The following is a 19,703-nucleotide window of genomic DNA, read 5'->3' on the forward strand; positions in this document are numbered from 1 at the left end:
TTCTTAATGACAAACACTTTTCTTTTGAGAACTGAAGCTAGGTACTAGCTTTCTAATTTCCTACACAACATTGGCATCTGGGATCTCTGCACCAAGACTCAAGTGTGCATGCACACATAGTTCCACATGATTCACTAGCCTTTGCAATTCCAATTACATTAGCTTTGGTGGATTTGTATTTGATGCATAACTCAATATAGTGTGTATAAAATAGTAAGCACAATTATTCAATTGAAGTTGCATAAATATTTCCAGTGAAATAACTAATTATCAGCTACTTCCACTTAAATTGCTCTCACACAAACTCTTGGTATAGTTCTCATGTTGACAACTGGGGCAAAAAGAATTTGGTTATTTTGTATAAAAAAGAGTACATATATTGAGGCTCCCCTTGTCTCTGCACATTTGTAAGAAAACCTCTCTCACTGGTAGGTATTTTTCCACTATTTCACAGATACAAATAATTGCACATGATTTTCAGTATGCAGAAGAAACTCATTGTAAGTTCACTGAGGGGTGCATCCTCCACACACTCATGTGAAGACCATTCTCTGTGCAGAATATCGTATATTGGCTGTCATCCAACTACATAAACTGTAGTTCTACTGTTGAGCTTGCATATTTAATACATAGTTTGTTTCCCTAGACATGATTTAGTGTTATTTTGAACAGCTGCAGAAATGTTAGGGAGGCAGATCTTAGAACACAGATTTTGTCCAAAGTAATGTTCCCTTGCTATTATTTTAGAGTTTGTGCTAGCAAACACTTCCAGGAATGGTCCTCAATGCTAAGAAAAACTTCAATGTTTGTGTGCTGAACCATACAAGCATCTCTTATAAATCGGAGACAGTAAGATTTAATGATTGAATGGCTTTTTATTATTAACATAAATGTGGTAGGCTTCCTACACTATTGAATCAAATCTACTTACATTAGGGATATCTGGATTATACCATTGGAGATCATTTGATATTTCAGTGACTACAAACCTAAAAAGGAAGAAATATACACTTGCCATAGACTTTCACCACCATAAAGAAAGAAAAAAAGAAGGAAGATTCTTCAATTTACAAAATTTCTGTCAAATTTGGAAAGAGAGAGAGAAAAAACTGGTCCTGTAAATAACTAGTAATCCACAGATACAGCTGTGTGAAAACATGGGTTATACAAATTGCTTTTTAACGACATCTCCTTAATAGTGAAAAAAGACTGCTTCTATACAGTAGGACAGCACACACTACTTGATGCATGTTCACAGATCACAATTGCTCTTCTCATTACTGATTTTCACCTTTCCTTTTCTTTTCGCTTCTATCCTGTCCTGGTTAAGGTCCTAAAATGTAAAGATTTTTTTTTTTCCACGGAATTCACCATCTTAACTAATTTTATTCTTATTTTTCTGCTTTATTTTATATAATAAATACATACACAATAGTTGTTTCTGCTCCAAGCTACAATTAATTACTTCATCAGATAAAGCTTTTTATTTTCTGCATGATAGTGCACTTTTTCATCACGATTAGCTTTAGGAATATCTAAATCTGGCCCCATACAATAACTCAATAAATCCACATTGAGGAAATACACATGGATACATGTGTTCACCTCAAACAATTGAATTCTAGTAGATTGCACTGTTTCTTCTTGTTATGCATGCACATGCATATGCAGCTAATGCCTGTTCCCCATTACTTCCCTGTGGGCAGTGCTGTTCTACTCTGAGAAGTGATTTTGCACTTTATTGGGACTATGTAACTTGCATAATATAATGAGTAATATAAACTCATGTCATCAAAAAGACACCATGAGCTTGACAGGAGATGTTTTCTTGTGTTGGTAGTTTTCATGGGGAAAAGGAAAGAAGAGGAAATATTTTCTAAGTAGCAGAATGCTATTTTGCTACTTTCTAGAGAAGAAGTTATGGTTTATAATTAATAATTAACTTATAATAATATTGTAAAACATTTTAAAATACAAGGGTTGAAACTGAAGCTATTTATTTTGATTGACCTTATTCAACTGTTGTTTGTATCCTAACTATCAATTTGTAAAGGAACGTATGCTCTGCTTTTTGATTTGTGTTTAACATTTCAGTAATTCTATTTAAAATTTGGAGAAAATCTAATAGTTTCTAGCTATTCTGGTGGTAAAAATTGAGATCTATTTTGTGATCACTAGACATGACACGTAGGAAAAATTATTGTTTCTTCTTGATATCCATCAGCTTCCTACTGACCTCATTAAAAAAACCTTGTTCCATTCTGATGAAGCAATATTCTTGTACTGTGAAGGACTTCTATCCCCCTACCAGTGCCTAAACTTCTTCATGAAAAACACAAGAACCTGAGCTAAAAGAGGACAGACTTTTCAGTGCACACTTTGCCAGAGGCAAGGTGAGGTGAGGAGAAGCAAGGCAAGGAAAGGGGAGGGAGCAAATTGAAAAGTTTCATAATGATTTTTGAGTGAGAAATTACATGTTTGAAAGACTGTAAAAAGAATATTCCTTTGTCACATCTTTTGCTTAAACATTTTTATTCAGAGTATTCCTCTCACAGTATGAAAGATAGCATAAAACAAAGGTAATTCAGAAAAGGACAAAACTTTGTCAAGTAATCCTGTCCAGCTAACTGGAAGCAGTTTATTTAGGGGGAAAATCACAAATAATAATAAAAATGGTCAAAACCTACTCATTTGCAGGAATCCAAGATAGGCCTTGCTTATATCATCTGTACATGCTCTTGCTGCACAGGTCAACTTTGCAGAGGATGACCTCATCCACAGACACTTATCTGTGCATTACTCTGCCCATTGAGTCTCTTGGGAGGTGGAAGATCCTGCCAATACAACGTCTGAACAGTACTCACATGTCCACTCTTCTCTCCTTCAAAGAGCTGTCATTCACCATGGCAGCAAAAAGTCCCCTATGGCAAGACTCTAATGATGGGTGAGAGAATCAGTGGCAGCACAAGAATAGACACGTCTTCATGGAGAAAGAAAATAATTTCTTTTTTTGCTGTATGCTCATTCTTTTTCTTCTCCAAAGGAATAACAATTATTGAAAAAGTAGTCAAAGAAACAACCAAAGTGTTCCCTGTACTATTTAGCAGTTGAAGAGGCTATCACACTGTCAAAACTCAGAAACTTCACATTCCAGCTCCTAAAGGTTGAATTTACTTGTTTGAACGTTGCCCAACAGTACTTGAAACCCAACACTGTCTTTAACCACTATCAGTTATACAAAGTAATTTTCAGACTTCTAACAAAATATATGCTGAGGAATAGAGTAGGATTTTACTCCTCCTCAACTTGCTACTAATAAATTCATTGCCTGAATAAATCATGTTCTTGTCAGGCAATGACAAACACAGTAGCTGTCAGCAAGTGAGGCTCCTGGAGTGCTAGAAACCACTTACCACCTGAGTGTGCTCAGGCACCCACAGCTATCTTTGGTATCTGGTGTATGAGATAACATAGAGAGAGCAGCCTGGAAATGTTAACGTTTCAAGTCAAGATCTGTTTCAACAAAACATGGTTTTGATTCCTGGGCTGTACTGTGCCATAAGCAGAGGGCACCAGGCTGCCCTGGGTTTGCTGCACTGGAAAAAATCACTAACTGACCATGCTGCATCTCCACGTCCAGACACTTGGCAATCCAAGATGTCCACAAATTCTATCCTATTTTGAAAAAGACAAGAAATCAATAGGTATCTGTTTTTAAATACTAAGCGACTGGGTGAAAAAAAATGGTAAAAATAACATGTAGCATGCAGCATAACATCACTACCTACATACTCTCAATTTCTGCCTCTAATTGTACACTGCCACAAGATGGTACAAACAAGTATAAAGACAAAATACTTTTTTTCCCTAAAAAATACTCTCAGAACAGTATATGCAAAACATTACTCAAGACAGGAGAATTATAAATACCATAAAGTAATATTTTCATTTACTATTGTCATTGGAACTTAAAAGTTTTATCAAACATGCTACAATCTAATCAAGATTAAAACACTGAAGTTCGTTATATCTCAGGGTGGCTTCTGTAAGTTAATTTTCTGTTCTCGTAATTACTTGATAATGTAACTAGAAGTTTGGTGCTATGACATTTCTTCAAAAGAAATCAAATTACATTTAACATTGGTTTATGGTAATCACAATATACTTTACTTTCCAAAGAAACCAAAATAATCACTGGCAAGGTTGGAACTACTTAGTCCAATAAAGTATGTGAAGCCTGAAATAAAATGTCAGATGAATTTTTCTCCACAGTATATCTCCAATATAACAGTTTCTCAAAGGGATGATTAATGTTTAATCCTCTCTAGCAAAAGTGCTCCCCAATTTACTCTTTAATATGCAAATTGACTTGTGATCCTGCTGATACTTCCACAAAAAAGTACACAGAACATTTCTGGCATGTCTTCAGAAATGGCATCACTCAGTTAGGAAACTTTAGCTGCACAATGCCTGTGTGGGACACAGCAGTTCGGCTTAGTTGTAAAATGTTCCTGCAAAACCATTTAGTCCTACTGCTATTTAAATAAACCTGAATTCCTATAATTAAGAATATTAAGGGCTGAAGAGTATGCTCCAAGAGGTTATTTTTGTTAATTTACAATCTCGGGAAGTCATCTTGCAAACTCATCCTACTAGGAATAGTGTTTACTGCTGTGATGGAAATCAATTTCAATTTTCTTGTACTGCTTTAGAGATTAATCCTTGTATCAGGTTGTGTCTGTAAAAAACAGAGGAAGCACCAGGGAAAGCAATCTATTTATATAGCAACATGGAAGTTTGAGCTGCTTCGTAGAAAATAAAGCGACTTTCAATAAATCGTAATTTGGGTAAGTATTCATGACATATATAATCTGCATTACTTAAATTTTTATGTCAAATTATTTTGGAGCAGTCAACAACCTCTATATCCTTCCATCAGACATTTCAGCCTCTTTTTCCTCTCACTATGTTAACAAATTGTGTTTGGAAACAATGAGGAGGAGGGCAAGACTAACAGAGTTTTTAAGATCAAAGCTCTAAAAGATGATACAGCAACATGATAAAGATGTTACATCACCAATTGTATCATCAATTGATGAAGCTACATTGCTAATGGTCGGGAAATTATTTGTGAGAGATGAAAAATCCTGGCTATCAGTTTTTCATCTTTTTTCCTTCATGGCATCTGATACGACAGAAGGTAACAGAGGACAGCACAGGGACTTTGAGTGTAGTTTTGGAAGAACACAAGGCTCTGGGAACATGCATTTCTATTGTATGAAAGATGGCAGGAGTTCCTGTTCCACTTAGTCTCAGTATGCAATATCAAATTCACATGATAATAGGCCAAACATAATCTTTGTCTGCCACCATCTGAACCATTCCAGAGAGGGAAGTAGACCTAACAAAGTTCAGAGATGACTCTGAGACTCAGTTCTAAGTCAAAGCAGAAGCTGTGAGATGGTCTGCAATTTTTAATACCTTATTCTATATCTAAACACATTTTCTTCATAAGGGCTTATACAGATGTTAGCAAAGAAGATCTACAGGGGTTTTTCAGAAAATACTAGGATTATTCATTTCCTGGAGGCTCCAAAATCTAGAGTATCGCTCAGACTGTTAAAATAGTGATTCCTTTTTTCTGATATGCTAGTACTCTTGGAAAACTAGCTTGTAAAATGTAATATGAAGATGTGAACCCTGCCCAGTATTTCCTTTCATCAAAGGTACTATTGGGATGCCATTATGCAACATGGTATAACTGCCATTCATAGAATCCTAGTATAATTTCAGCTCGAAGAAACTTTCAAGATCATTGAGTTCAGCCTTTGTCTTAGTTCTATCAACCACTAAACCATTTCGCTAAGTGCAACATCCAAACATTTCTTAAACACTTCCAGGAACAGTGACTCCACCACCTCCCTGGGCAGCTACTTCAATGCCTGACAACCCTTTCAGCCAAGAAATTCCTCTTGTTCTATTGCCTGTTACTAGGGAGAACAGACTGATACCTGTCTCACTACAACTTCCTTTCAGGTAGTTATAGACAGCGATAAGGTCTCCCCTGAGTCTTCTTTTCTCCAGGCTAAACAGCCTCATATCCCTCAGCTGTTCCTCATACGAGATATGCTCCAAATCCTTTACTAGCCTGGTAGCCTGTCTCTGTATCCTCTATCCTCTCCAGCACCCCAATGTCCTTCTTGTAGAGAGGGGCCCAAAACTGGACATGGTATTTGAGGTGTGGCCTCATCAAAGCCAAGTACAGGGGATTGATCACCTCCCTCTTCCTACTGACAACACTGTTCCTGATACAGGCCAGGATGCCATTGGCCTTCTTGGCCACCTGGGCACACTGCTGGCTCATGTTCAGCCACTGCCAACCAACACTCCCAAGTCCCTCTCTGCCTTGGCAGCTTTCCAGACACTCCTCCCCAAGCCTGTAGCACTGCTGGGGGTTGTTGTGGCCCAAGGGCAGGACCCAGCACATGGCCTTATTGAAACTCACGGCATTGGCCTTGGCCCAGCCATCCAGTCTGTCTAGATTTCTCTATAAAGCTTCCCTATCCTCAAAAAGACCAACACTTCCACTCAGCTTGGTGTCATCTGTAAACTTAATAAGGATGCATGCTATCCCCTCATCCAGATCATAATGAAGATGTTTACCAGGAGTGGTCCCAGCACTGCGCCCTGGGGGACACCACTTGTGACCAGGAGTGTACTGGATTTAACTCCATTGACAACAACACTTTGGATTCACAAAGATTTTTTTAAAAATAATGTCCATTTATTGAGGATGTATTAGACATTAAACAGATAAGAACAGATACTACACTTGATCTTAGCCAAAAGGCAGAGAAGTGACTGTCTAAATACACTGCCAAATGCGTGGCTCTTTAGAGATGTATAACAATTGGAAAGAAGCCACACATAAGCCTCCTAAGATCACTCATTGCTTTTCTAAAATGACATGAAATAAATCCTTTATTCAAACGAATATCTATCAGGGTTTTGATGCTGTATCAGAGTGTTGCTGAAGACACAAAAAAAAAAAAAAAAAAATCCGTGGGGAGGTAGTGGGAGGTAAAGAGTATCTCACTGCAAATAAGGATGGCCCTGCAGAGAAAATGCAATTTGTGCAGAGAGGCAACAGTATCACAGATGAAGTCCTGTATTCTTGCCTCACTCACAAGAAAAGTGACTTTCTTTCGTATAAATGGTAAGATGGGATATTAAAATATTCTTCCGAACAGCTGAGCTGCACAGATGATCTCAGGACAGAGTTGTCAGCTCTGACATACTACTAGCTGCATCATCATTTTGGCTTATCTCAAAGGCATCTCCCACTGAGATAAATGATGCTAACTGATGCCAGCAATACCATGAAGTATTACCAACAGAAACTAGAACCTGCAGGCCAAAGACAGTACCTGTCACACACTGCTGGTCATTCACTATCACCTTCTGTAACAATCTTTCCCACTTCCATGTTGTGTATCCTTGATACTTTACCTCTTTACTGCAGTAACTGACATCACAGTTACAGATGTAATCATGTTACAAAGAATTTCTGTCATCACTTTTCCTCAGAATTCCAATGGATATTCTGGCAGCACAAAAATACTCATACAAAAAAGCCACAGTTTCTTCCACTTCCCATCTCCTTTTTTTAGGAGTCAGTTACAAATAAATAGCAGAGTAGTAACAAGATCATTGCAATATAGTTAGAAATGCAAGACTGGCTCAACTGCAAGGTAAAAGATATTTTCAGAAACTTCAAATTCAGAAGTTTCTTTCAGTTTCTTGAAGGTTCTTACTAAATTTGAAAATGCATTGACTTTTGTGTGCTACGTTTTTATAAGTACAACATATGTGGTGACAGTTTGGCCAAAGCCCAAAGTATTTTCAGGCTTCTATAGACTAGTTATTAAATGTGGCATACAGCAGCCTTATTAACGTTTACAAGAGTGACATGAAATAACCTATAATTATCATGAGCTTATGGTCAAAGTAGGCATGAGAAGGATTATTCATTAGTACCCCAATAAATGCAAACTGAGTGCTTTACTCATCAATGGGCAGTTGATTATACCTAATTAGACAATTCATTAAACTAGCTTGCCATTGATGAATGATTACATTGAGAAGCAGAAGTTTAGCTTCTGTGATGCCACTTGCCACTGCATGCCTACACTTTTCTTCTTTTCCCATTCCTGTCCCAAACAATTGTCTGTGACATGGCACCTAAACTAGGCACTTCTCTTTTCCAGAGCCTAAGGCTTCATTATTCTGAGAGAATACAGAGCTACTGAAAAATATGAAGTACATGAGATGCAGGCATGTAAAGTGCACATTTTTCACTGGGTAAGCTATTTTTCTTCACACTAAATACCAAGATTGACTTCCATTTTTCCATTACTGACTTAGCAAAATATGTGATTCAAGACAAAAAGAACATAATCCTCTTTTTACACTTGTCCAACCACACTTTCCACTGAGAAATAATTCACCAGGATTACATGCTATACCACTATATTCTCCATATTGAAGGAATTTTCCCCTCTTTGTGGGCTATAAAACTTATTTCCCTCTTGCTTGTATAAAGCAGAAAAAAATTAAATTATTTATTGCAGGTCATGATGGAGAAAAAGAATAATTTGGGCTTTTTTAAACCCATAAAATACTATAGTTCTTAGTTATCAACCAGTCTGTAACTCACATATATACAGTAGTATCATCCCTCTTCATAATTTATGTTTACCACCGTAATGCAGTCACAATTATAACCCTGTTCTTGCAGATTAAAAAAACATAGAAGCGTTTACCTAACCATATGATGCATAAAATAATTCTATCAAATCATTACATATAATTAATACACTTTCAAGCACAATGATTCATAAAGTGCACCAATGAGAATATTAATGTGAATGACTTTCAGTGTTACTTTAAAAATTTAAGTATTTGAAGTATTCATATATCATGAGAGAAAATTATCTCCATGTAAGCTTGATATCACAAAACATTCGGTTGTGCTGTATTTGACCTGTTTTTGCTGAAACTGGGGTGAATCTACTCCACTCTCTGTACAAGTGAAGTGAAAAGAAGGAAAGACAAAGGGAGGAGAAGGGAAACAGTTGTGTGCAAAAAGCTTTATTTCTGAGTATCAGAAATATAAAGAATTGCCAGGAAATCTTCCTCTGCAGGGTATTGTAGGGTACTTTTTCCCATGCATGCCAGAAAGATACAAACCTATAAAAAAGTGGCAAGACTTTGGTGCTGCTGACTGCAAAGTTGATTTAATAATTAGCAAATTCTTTCTCTCACAGACTGTTCATCAGTATTTCTTAGCAAAAAATATTTTTCTTGGTAAGTCTTTTTGTCTAAAGGTTTTTGACAATGTTATACATTTCACTGAACCAAGCTAGGAGTATGCCCAAGTGACCAAGAAGGCCAGTGTCATCCTGGCTTGTATCAGAAAGTGTGACCAGCAGGGCCAAGGAAGTGATTGTTCCCCTGTACTCAGTACTGGTAAGGCCACACCTCGAATACTGTGTTCAGTTCTGGGCTCATCACTACAAGAGGAACACTGAGGTGCTGGAGTAGGTCCAGTGATAGGCAACGAGGCTGGTGAAGGGTTTAGAGAACAAATCTTATGAGGGCTGGCTGAGGGAGCTGGGAATGTTCATCCTAGAGAAGAGAATGCTGAGAGGAGACATGATCAGTCTCTACAACTACCTGAAAGGGAGTTGTAGTGAGGTGGGGTTTGCTCTCTTCTCTCTAATAATGAATGACAGGACACAAGGAAAGGTGTTCAAGTTGCTTCAGGGGAGGTTTAGGTTGAATATTGGGAAGGACTTTTTCACTGAGAGAGTTATTAAGCATTGGCATGGGCTGCCCAGGGACATGGTGTAGTCACCATCTCTGGAGATATTCAAAAGGCACATGCACAAGGTGATGAGGAACATGGTTTAGTTTACTGATGGGCCTGGCAGTGTGAGGTTAGTGGTTGGACTTGATCTTAAAGATCTTTTCCGACTGTAATGACTCTGTGATTCTATGATTCTATGAAATTATTTTATAGGCTTACAAGTTAGTGGTGAAATCAGTTTTTCATATTTGAAAAAAAGCTGTCTCATTTGCAGGTTTTAGAAACTATTCTAATGAAACTGTCACTTTAAATAGTGATAATATGTATGAGACATGAATTCAATTTAAACTTAACTTCTGCCTGCCTGAGCTCTCAGAAAGGTTTCAAGGAGTTTTGATGCATATTTATAACACTATTGTTCCTTCTATGGCTGAGACTCTTCAGCAATCTCCTTCTACAACCTCAACAACAGTCATTTCAGCCACAGGAAAACAGCTCGGGTTTCTAAGATCTGTAATTCCTAATCAGGAATGCACTTCACCGTCTGTAATTCCTAATCAGGAATTACAGGAATCTTTACCTAACAAGAAAAGAGAAACAAAGGCATATTTTAAAAGGATTAACATGGCTAAGTTTCAAGTCAGTCAAAATGAAATCAGAAAATTCTGAGCTGACTATTTTACTTTTCTCTCCCACAAGTATTATTGTCAAGATTGAAAACAAAAATAATCACTTTTTTTTCTTTTCAGAGACACATTCTTTTGTCTATTCTTAGTGTATTTTTAATAATAAATATATCACAGTAAAATATTAGTAGAGGCTGAAAATAAAAGGTAAAAGATAAATTATTACACCACAATGTAATCATAATGATTTCCAATCTAAATGATTTATTTGAATATAAGTTGGGTATTTAATTCTATTTCTGCACTTTTTTTTTTTTAATAAGCGGTGACTGAAGAGTAAAAGAATTGCTCCTCTAGTGAGGAATTGCATATTTTTAAACTAGGATGAGGAAGTTATATAAGGTCTAATAATAACCTTAATTATTTAATACATATGTTGCTGTGTTTCTCAGGTAGACAGGAAACTCAAATAGTAACAGATCTGAAATGACTTTGGTGTGTCACCTACATGCTTGTGAAAAAGGTGTAATAAGAACTCCACAACCATAGCTAATTTTTATCTAGTTTGCATTAAATGGTAAACAGAGTTATGGTCAGAAGACGGTGAAGTGCATTAATTATTTATAAGGCACAGATCCACACCTAAAGAAACAAGTAGTGACTCTTCTATGGAATACTTTATATGCAATTAAACTTTTGCAATTAAAATTAAATCCTTTAAATGGAATTAGATTTTGGATCTATGGATGCCTGAATAAGTGACTATAGATTTTACTTATTGAAATTAAATATTTTAACCAAAAGCATTTTGTTTGCCATTCTACACAAAAAAAAAACCCCACAAAAATCCCAGAAACCCAATCAAACCCAATCCCCCCCAAAATTCTATAAGCAGCCCTCGGAATCTGTGGTTGAAAACTCATTCATGTACCTGAGAATATTCAATCCATTCCAAGTTATCTCTCACCAAGACTATGAGCTAAAGACAGTAGGAATTCAGAGCTAACAAATACAAACAATAGCATGAAAGCCAAGACAGAAAGAAAGAACTTGTGGTTTGAACTACAAATTTATTTCTGCCAATTTAGCCCACTGGTATATTGGTAAGATATACAGCCCATGTTTTCTGAACAGAACTAGGCAACTACCATATTCCAGATACATTTTTTCTACACGTTACCTTCTGAGTCACTGACCAGAGACCAGTCTATCATAAGGAAATAAACAGTGTTAGTTGGGACTGTGTGCCTGAACTCAGGTAACATATTTGCTTCACAACTGCCTGCTGAAACAGAAACTCTGCTGCTAGAGAGAGTCTGATCTGTCTAGATTTTTTACTGCTGCAGGTCAGCTTGTGGCTCCAGGAGTATAGATCTATACAGACAGATTCATGAAGCAGAGCAACCTTGGTAGTTATTATTCCATGAGACTGTGACTCAGCACTCTTTAGGCTAAAAGGATGGAGAAAATTATAATAAGGAACCTTGTTTCATCATCTGGAGTAGATGTGAAAACAATGAATCGAAGTATAGTTTGACAGAATGTTCTTTTTACGTTTCATGTCACCTCTTATTTCACAAAAGGAAGTAAATATTACACTGCCAGTCATGATCTTAGATTTCTCCAGACTACCTATCTAGTTCATTGCTCTGTATTTCCAATTTCTCAAAATTCTCCTAATCAATACAATTGATGACTAAACTAAGTTGTCCTTGAGATCCCAGGGGAACTATCGTGCAGGTTAAAAAATACTTCAGGCATATATAGGCCAAAATGTATTTAAAGTCCTTATTTTTTTGTCTTAATCTGAAAACTATGTAGTACTTTCTGGAACCCAAGTCATCCTTTTAAGATTTACAAGTCATTTAGGTTGCACATAAGTATAACATAGCAAACATTTAATTAAAAACATGTGCTAGAAAACGGATGGTTTTTTAAAAGGTAAAATACTGAGAACAGATGAGCTGTTGACTAGTTTGATGATAAGCATCATATTAAATGAATGCCTTATTAGAAGTAGAAAGCATTAAAAAATTACAACACAGTCTATTTTGTGAATTTTTTTGGCCATCTGTTTTCAAGATCTTGCACTTACACAGGTTGCTGTAAAATAGATAAGGTGCTGAAATACAGTACTACTGTCCTGCTAAATCTGACACATACATTTCACATTTTCAAGACATGGCAGATCAATGATTTAGTAACATTTATAGGACCGAACTGTACATTTATTTGTTGTGTTCACTTATATGTCAGGTGCTTATCTGTGCAATATCTTACTCTGTAACAGTTGCAACCTTTAACTTGGAAATCAAATTAAAACCTATAGCAAACAGTTTCAAGAGATAATATTGTGTGGTTTAATCTCCCTTTAGGACATATAGGGTGATTTTAACTCAATGTCTTAAATAGTTAAGGATAATAACTAATTTGCACAATGTTATAAAGAAAAGAAGACCTGAATATAGAAGACTGACTCTAGCATTTCTGATGTAGGCTTTTCTACCTACTACCTACCTGTTTTGGGATCTGGCACCTACTGGTCCCAGATATGCACATAGGCAAGTATAAAAGGCTGAAAGATCATATTACAAAGGTCTGCATCTTTTTTAATGGTCTATTCTTTAGCAAGAATTAACAGCATAGAAAGACAATCACAATGGTAGCCACTATGGACACTCTTCCTGGTTTTAATCCACAGTCCATAATACACAGTAACAAGAAACTAGGCAAAATTAACTTTATGAATACATGAGATGCAGCTAATGAAATATGAACCATCGTGAACCATCCTGAAGAAATTTCATCAAGATGCTCTGGAGACAGCTGTTTGGGACATGTATATTTAACTGAATACTGGTGGGGGGAAAGGTGGGGAGTGGCAGTGTCTTGGAAGGAAAAAACAACACTAGAAAACTGAAAGAAGTCATAGAAATATAGATTCATAGAATGGTAGGGGTTGGAAGGGATCTTTAGAGATCACCTAGTCCAACTCTTCTGCTGAAGCAAATCCACCTAGATCAAGTCACACAGGAATGCATCAGGCTGATTTTGAAAACCTCCAGAGAAGGAGATTCCACATCCTCCCTGGGCAGTCGGTGCTTATAGATAAGAATTAGAGATAGAGGCAACCTTGTGGTTGGTGTTTACCATAGGTCACCTGATCAAGGGCAGCCTGTTGATGAAGCCTTTTTGGTTAGAAGAGTCATTGTGCTCACAGGATCTTATCCTGCTGGGTCACTTTGTTCAACCACCTCAATATCTGATGGAAAAGTAGCATGGCAGGCTATAGGCAATTCAGGAGACTCCTGAAGTGCATGGAGGATAACTTCTTAGGCCAAGTAATAAGACAGCTCTGCCAGAGGGAATGCATTGCTGGACCTGTTGGTCACAAACATAACTGAGCTAATTGGAGATGTCAAGATTGGAGGCAGTCTGAGTTGCAGTGATCAGGCACTGATGGAGTTCACAGTCTTGAGGGATATGGATGAGGTGAAGTGTACCATCAGGACACTGAATTTTAGGAAAAGAAATTAGTGGACTGTGGCAAGAAACCAGTATGGATTAGTCATGACCTGCTCATCAAACTAAAGGGCAGGAAGGAAAAACACAGGCAATGGAAACAGGGCCAGGTATCCTGGAAAAAGCACAAGGATCCTGCTCAGTTGTGTAGGGATGGGGTTAGGAAGGCCAAGGTGTGCCTGGAGTTGAACTTGGCAAGAGGCACAAAGTATACTAGGCGGGAAGGTCAAAGGAAGTGTACAATGACCTGCTGAACATGACTGGCAAATATAACAAGGCTGAGGTACTCAGCAACTATTTTACTTCAGTCTTCCCTGTCAATCTATCTTCCCACACCTCTCCACTGGATGGACCACAAGATGGAGACTGGATGAGCAAAGATCCTCCACTCTCAGAGTAGACCAGGTTTGAAACCACTTGAGGAACATAAGTCTATGCGACCTGATGAGATGCTTCCCAGAATCCTGAAGGAATTGTCTGATGTAGTTGCCAAGCCACTCTACATGGTATTTGAAAAGCCATGTCAGTTAAGTGAAGTCTCTGGTGACTAGAAAAAAGGAAAGATTGCACTCATTTTCAGAAAGGGTAGAAAGGACAACTTTGGGAACTCCTGACATGTCAGCCTCACCTCTCTGCCTGGGAAGGTCATGGAACACATTCTCCTAGAAGCTGTGCTAAGGCACATGAACGACAGGGAGCTGATTCAAGTCAGTCATCATGGCTTCACCCAGGGCAAGTCTTTCATGACCAACGTGGTGGCCTTCTGTGATGGAGTGACTACAGCAGTAGACAAGGGAGGAGCTACAGGTGTTATGTATCTGGACTGCTGTAAGGGCTTTGACACAGTCCACCACAAAATACTTCTCTCTGATTGGAGAGATACTGATTTGATCGATAGAGTTTTCTGTGGATGGTCACATGCAGAGAGCAGCAGTCAATGCCACTATGTCCGGATGAAAGTCTGTCATGAGTGGTGTCCCTCAGGGGTCCCTACTGGGACTAGTACTGTTTAATATCGCCATCAATGACATAGGAAGTGGGATCAAGTGAACTCTCAGCAGATTTTCAGACTCCACCAAGATGAGTGGTGCAGCCCAAGACATGGGGCACCATCCAGAGAGACTCAGACAGTCTTGAGAAGTGGACTAATGTGAACCTCATGAGGTTAAATAAGGCCAAGAGCCATGTTCCTGCACTTGTGTTGAGACAAGTGTCAGCATCAATTCAGAATGGGGATGAATGGATTGTGAGCAGTCCCATGGAAAAGGGATATTGATGGTTCGAAAATTGGACCTGAGCTGGCAATGTGTGCTTGTAGCCCGGAAAGCCAATCATAACCTGGGCTGCATGAGAAGATACATAGCCAGCAGGTCAAAGGAGGTGGTTCTGCCTTCCTACTCCACTCTGGTGAGATCCCATCTGGAATTCTGCTCCAAGTTCTGGTGTCCCTAGAACAAGACAAACATAGAGTGGGTCCAGAGGGGGACCATGAAAACAATGATGAGAGGGCTGAAACATCTCTCCTCAGAAGACAGGCTGAAAGATTTGGCATTGTTCAGCCTGGAGAAAAGGACATAATTGTGCTCCTTCAAAACTTAAAAAGGGCTGATAAGAAAGATAAAGAGAGACTTTTTACTAATACCTACAGAGAGAGGAAAAGCAGCAAGCAAACCATTCTATGTTTCTATGATGCTTTCCTGTAGAGAGGAAGCTCATAGTACAGCTAATTACAATGACCGTGGTGAAACACTGTAATAGATTTCCCAAAGAGGCTGTAAATGTTCCATCCTTGGAAACATTCAAGGACAAGTTGGATGGGGCATTAATCAGCCTAATGCAGTTGAAGATCTCCATGCTCATTTCAGGGGGGTGAACTAGATGACCTTTAAAGTTCCCTTCCAACAATATTCTGCATTTACATATATTTTCCATTTGTACTTTAAATTGTGGTGCAAAAGTGACAAATATTTTTAAAATTCCCTAGCTAAACCACATTTATTTCTAAACATACTTACTAGGAAAGGAGTGTAAAAAGTAGTAAATACTAATTAGCCTAGAATGAAGACACCTGTCAGATTTATTGGCAGATGGCTCAGACAGCAAGGCACTGATGGATTAAATATTTTCAGTAATTACTTTTGGTCAAATCGAAATGTCCATGAGTTACAACCTTTCAATTCAGACTCTCAAATTGACTTACCAAGACATGAGCTTGCAGAATTACAGATACTCATCCTTAGCTTTCATTTAATTTTCAAAAGCCTAGAGTGTCAGTGACCAAAGCAGAAACTTAACTTTCCTTCCAGGATTTGAATCAAATTTCTCAGATAGCAATCTGCAGCTTTTGCCTGACGTCAGTTTACAGTTCCACAAATGGATCTGGCAACAACATCGTACCACAGATGGAGGGAAACGGAGAAAAAAACAAAATCAAGTGAGCCATAGCAGTAACTACTGAAAAAAGGAAATTATTGAAACAAGATTTTGAGATGAAAGCAAGCAGTCAATGAGGAGAGAATGAACAGATATCCTGCAAACTGTGAAGAGTTCACTCGAGGCACAAGACAATGGTAGCTTTCACTCTCGGAACAGGACAAGATCTGAATTTGAGAGCAGAAGTACAGGGAACATGCAAGAAGGCTGGCTAAATTTTCAGCCAGAGACAATTCTTCGAGGAGGTAACATTCACATGTGGGATTTGCAGAAGAACACATACAGACCAGTCTAAATGTTGGTAGAAAACATGGAATTAAAGAGTTGGAAAGGAGCAAATAAAGGCTCTGGAAGCACTGAGGACAGAGCAGGCAAAGAAGATGTGATAAAGGCACTATGGCTGGTATGAAGGTGAAAACAACAATCACATCTACTCTGAAAAGTTCATTAAGTTCTTGTTTCTAAGTTCCTGTGTGAGACATGGCATTGCAAATGCCTGTGAGTAAGATGACTTGGTTAAAACAACTCTGATAAGTATTAAACAGCAGTTGCTGGCCTAAATTTTACAGGATGATTTCAGTCAGTGACAGCATGAACGGAGAAAGTCTGTCTGGTAACGATGACCACTTCAAGGCTACTCAAAAGGAGCAAGTGCAATGCTGAAATATGTGAGAGGGTTGAACATAGAGATAGAAACATGCATCAAAAATCATTGGGAGTATTTATGACTACATCAATGGAGAAAAAGGAGGGATGTAGCAGAAAGGTTTGGACCAACTAATCCACAGGACTGACTGGTGAGGGAAGGGAAGAAAATGAAAATGGAAAGAACAGAAACAAAGCAGGGCATTTGATGTATGGACCAGGGACTCAGGAATGCTGGTGCAGCTAGCTAGCAGGAAGGAATATTAACTGACAATTTTTACACATACTAGGCAAAAAATCTGGTGAAAAGGTGAAAGATGGAGAAAACTACACTCCAGAAATCAGTTTTCTTAGAGGAGTGAAAGTGACACTCCAGCTCTAAATTTAGTTTTGATAGATTTTTATCTATCATCAGTAAGAACCACAGAGTTATTTAAGTAAATGTGGCATTATTTAAGTAAATGTGGCAAGGAAAACATCTTGAGTGTCCCCTCACACTCAGGACTCAACGGGAGGGTCTACCTGACAGTGTTTTCTGATGCTGTCTTCTGTGCAGTAAATAATCAAGTATACCTTGCCATGAAATCTTGTTAAACCATTGTCACATTTACCTTTCAATTTTGTTACCCCACTACCTAATATCAATAAAGTATATTGTTGCTTCTTACAAGTGAAGTCCGTGACTCCATCTGTGGCACCCTGCTTATGCTTTTCACTTTTACTATCAAACAGTGCAAATGCAAGCATTCCAATGCAAATAATTCAACTGTATGTACAAAAGGCAACAGTAACTTTCTAGGGGGGAAAAGAAAAATTAGTTGCTTCTAAAAAAAGGGAAGATGAATAGAACATTCTCATTTTAACAGAAGAAAAGAATTCATACTAAAAACATTTGTTCAAAATTATATGACAAAGTACTCCCTTTGAAATCTCAACCAGCTCTATAAAAATCTTCCTATCATGTATAAAATATTTTTCTTTGAGATTACAAAGTAAGTAATTACCTTTAAGTATTTCTTAAATGAACAGAACTAATACAACATTAAATAATTTTAAAGACAGCTTTCCCAGATATTCTGCTTTGCAAGCTGAGTCTGTTTGAAAAGTATTATATTTATTTCCACTTTTCCATACTGTATTTCTACAAAAGCCATAGAAATAAACATGCTGATAGTTAAAAATATGTCAATTTTATGCAATCTACTGTAAACTATAGTAACATTTTATTGGATTTGTGATATGCAAAAATGAAAAAGAAAATAGTTCAAATTAAATGCAAATATTTTTTCTTCATACATTTAAGATAAGATATTATTTACTGAACTGAGTATCCTGTTACAAGAAACATACTGTAGACACTCAGTGTAAAAAGGCAAGATACCAAAAATTCCCTTAAAAAATAATGTAAGGTATGGAACAAATCTTTAATCTCTAACAATTAACAAATATATGCATACTAAGTTACAGAAGTGAGAAATACCACAAGATTATTTCTCAGTGTGCTCCCCGACAGTCACACCATAACCATCTATCACAGAGGCCACTGTAAAGCACTTCCCAAAATAACTTCACATTTCCATTTACTCATACAACTTTCCAAGATGAAACTTCTTCTCTAAAGTCCTCTAAAACCACATACTTTTTAACTAAGAAATGCACTTCTCTTGAAAGCTCTGTGCTTGTTAGCACAGTTGAATGCCACATTATGTTTTAAAAATGTGTTAATTCACTGGATTGGCTTGTTGCGATCTCTTACAATGGGTTATGAAGAATTTGCCTCCTAAACAAAACACAAGTTGTTTGAAGTACTAAGTGAAATCACAGTACCATGTCCAGTAATCTAGTCCCTTCTGCAGGACTCATCTTGTGTGTACTAATGACTATTTTGGTTATACCAACTACCTCCACAGATAGATGATGATTACTTGTTGAGTTAAAAGGCACTGCAGCAGATTGTTGTCTTCTGGGTGTCAGAAATATGGCAGAACAAAAAGTTACCAGTGGAAAACAACCTTCCATGTTTGCCTACATTTTCACTCACATTTAAAAAAAAATCTTGTGCTTCCCTGCAGACCAGTCTTTTTTTATATAACGTCTAATCATGAGATTAAAAACATGGGGATTTTGAAGAGCTGTATATTTATAGATATTTAAAAGGACAGAAGGAGTCTCTATTTCATATAGGTTCCTGTAAGAAACTTCTGTGTATGGATTTGTTCTTGCAAGAAGTGCATTTAAAAAGTAGACATTCATCTACATTGAGGAGGCATAGTATTGCAGAAAAAGGTAGGAAAATCTATCATTACATTTAGAAACAGGTACTTGACAAATCCTTCTACCTGTAAAATTGAGAAGATCCAGCCTGCGTTTTCATAAGTCTTCATTAACACCTTCCTAGATTTTGGTTGTGTGGAAAGGAATCCCAGAATCTAACTCAACAGCCCTATAGGCAACCCTTCCTGATTTCTGCTTCTTAGCAGGAGAACTGATGCCATTTCCTGAAGAAGCTGTTTCAGTCAGACAAAATAAAGCAAGCTATGGCATTCAAGATCAGAAATTAAGAAGGGAGCTTAATTTTCAATTTTCTCCCAAAGACTCTGATAGTCCTC

The 19,703-nt window shown here is 37.5% G+C and overlaps 1 pseudogene; it reads right to left on the minus strand.

Moving 5' to 3' along the window:
* Nucleotides 1-6,652: 6,652 nt before the first annotated feature.
* Nucleotides 6,653-6,862, minus strand: LOC133628987 (U2 spliceosomal RNA; annotated as a pseudogene).
* Nucleotides 6,863-19,703: the final 12,841 nt, after the last annotated feature.

Source organism: Colius striatus, chromosome Z, assembly GCF_028858725.1.
Source record: "Colius striatus isolate bColStr4 chromosome Z, bColStr4.1.hap1, whole genome shotgun sequence".
Taxonomy (NCBI): Eukaryota; Metazoa; Chordata; class Aves; order Coliiformes; family Coliidae; genus Colius; species Colius striatus.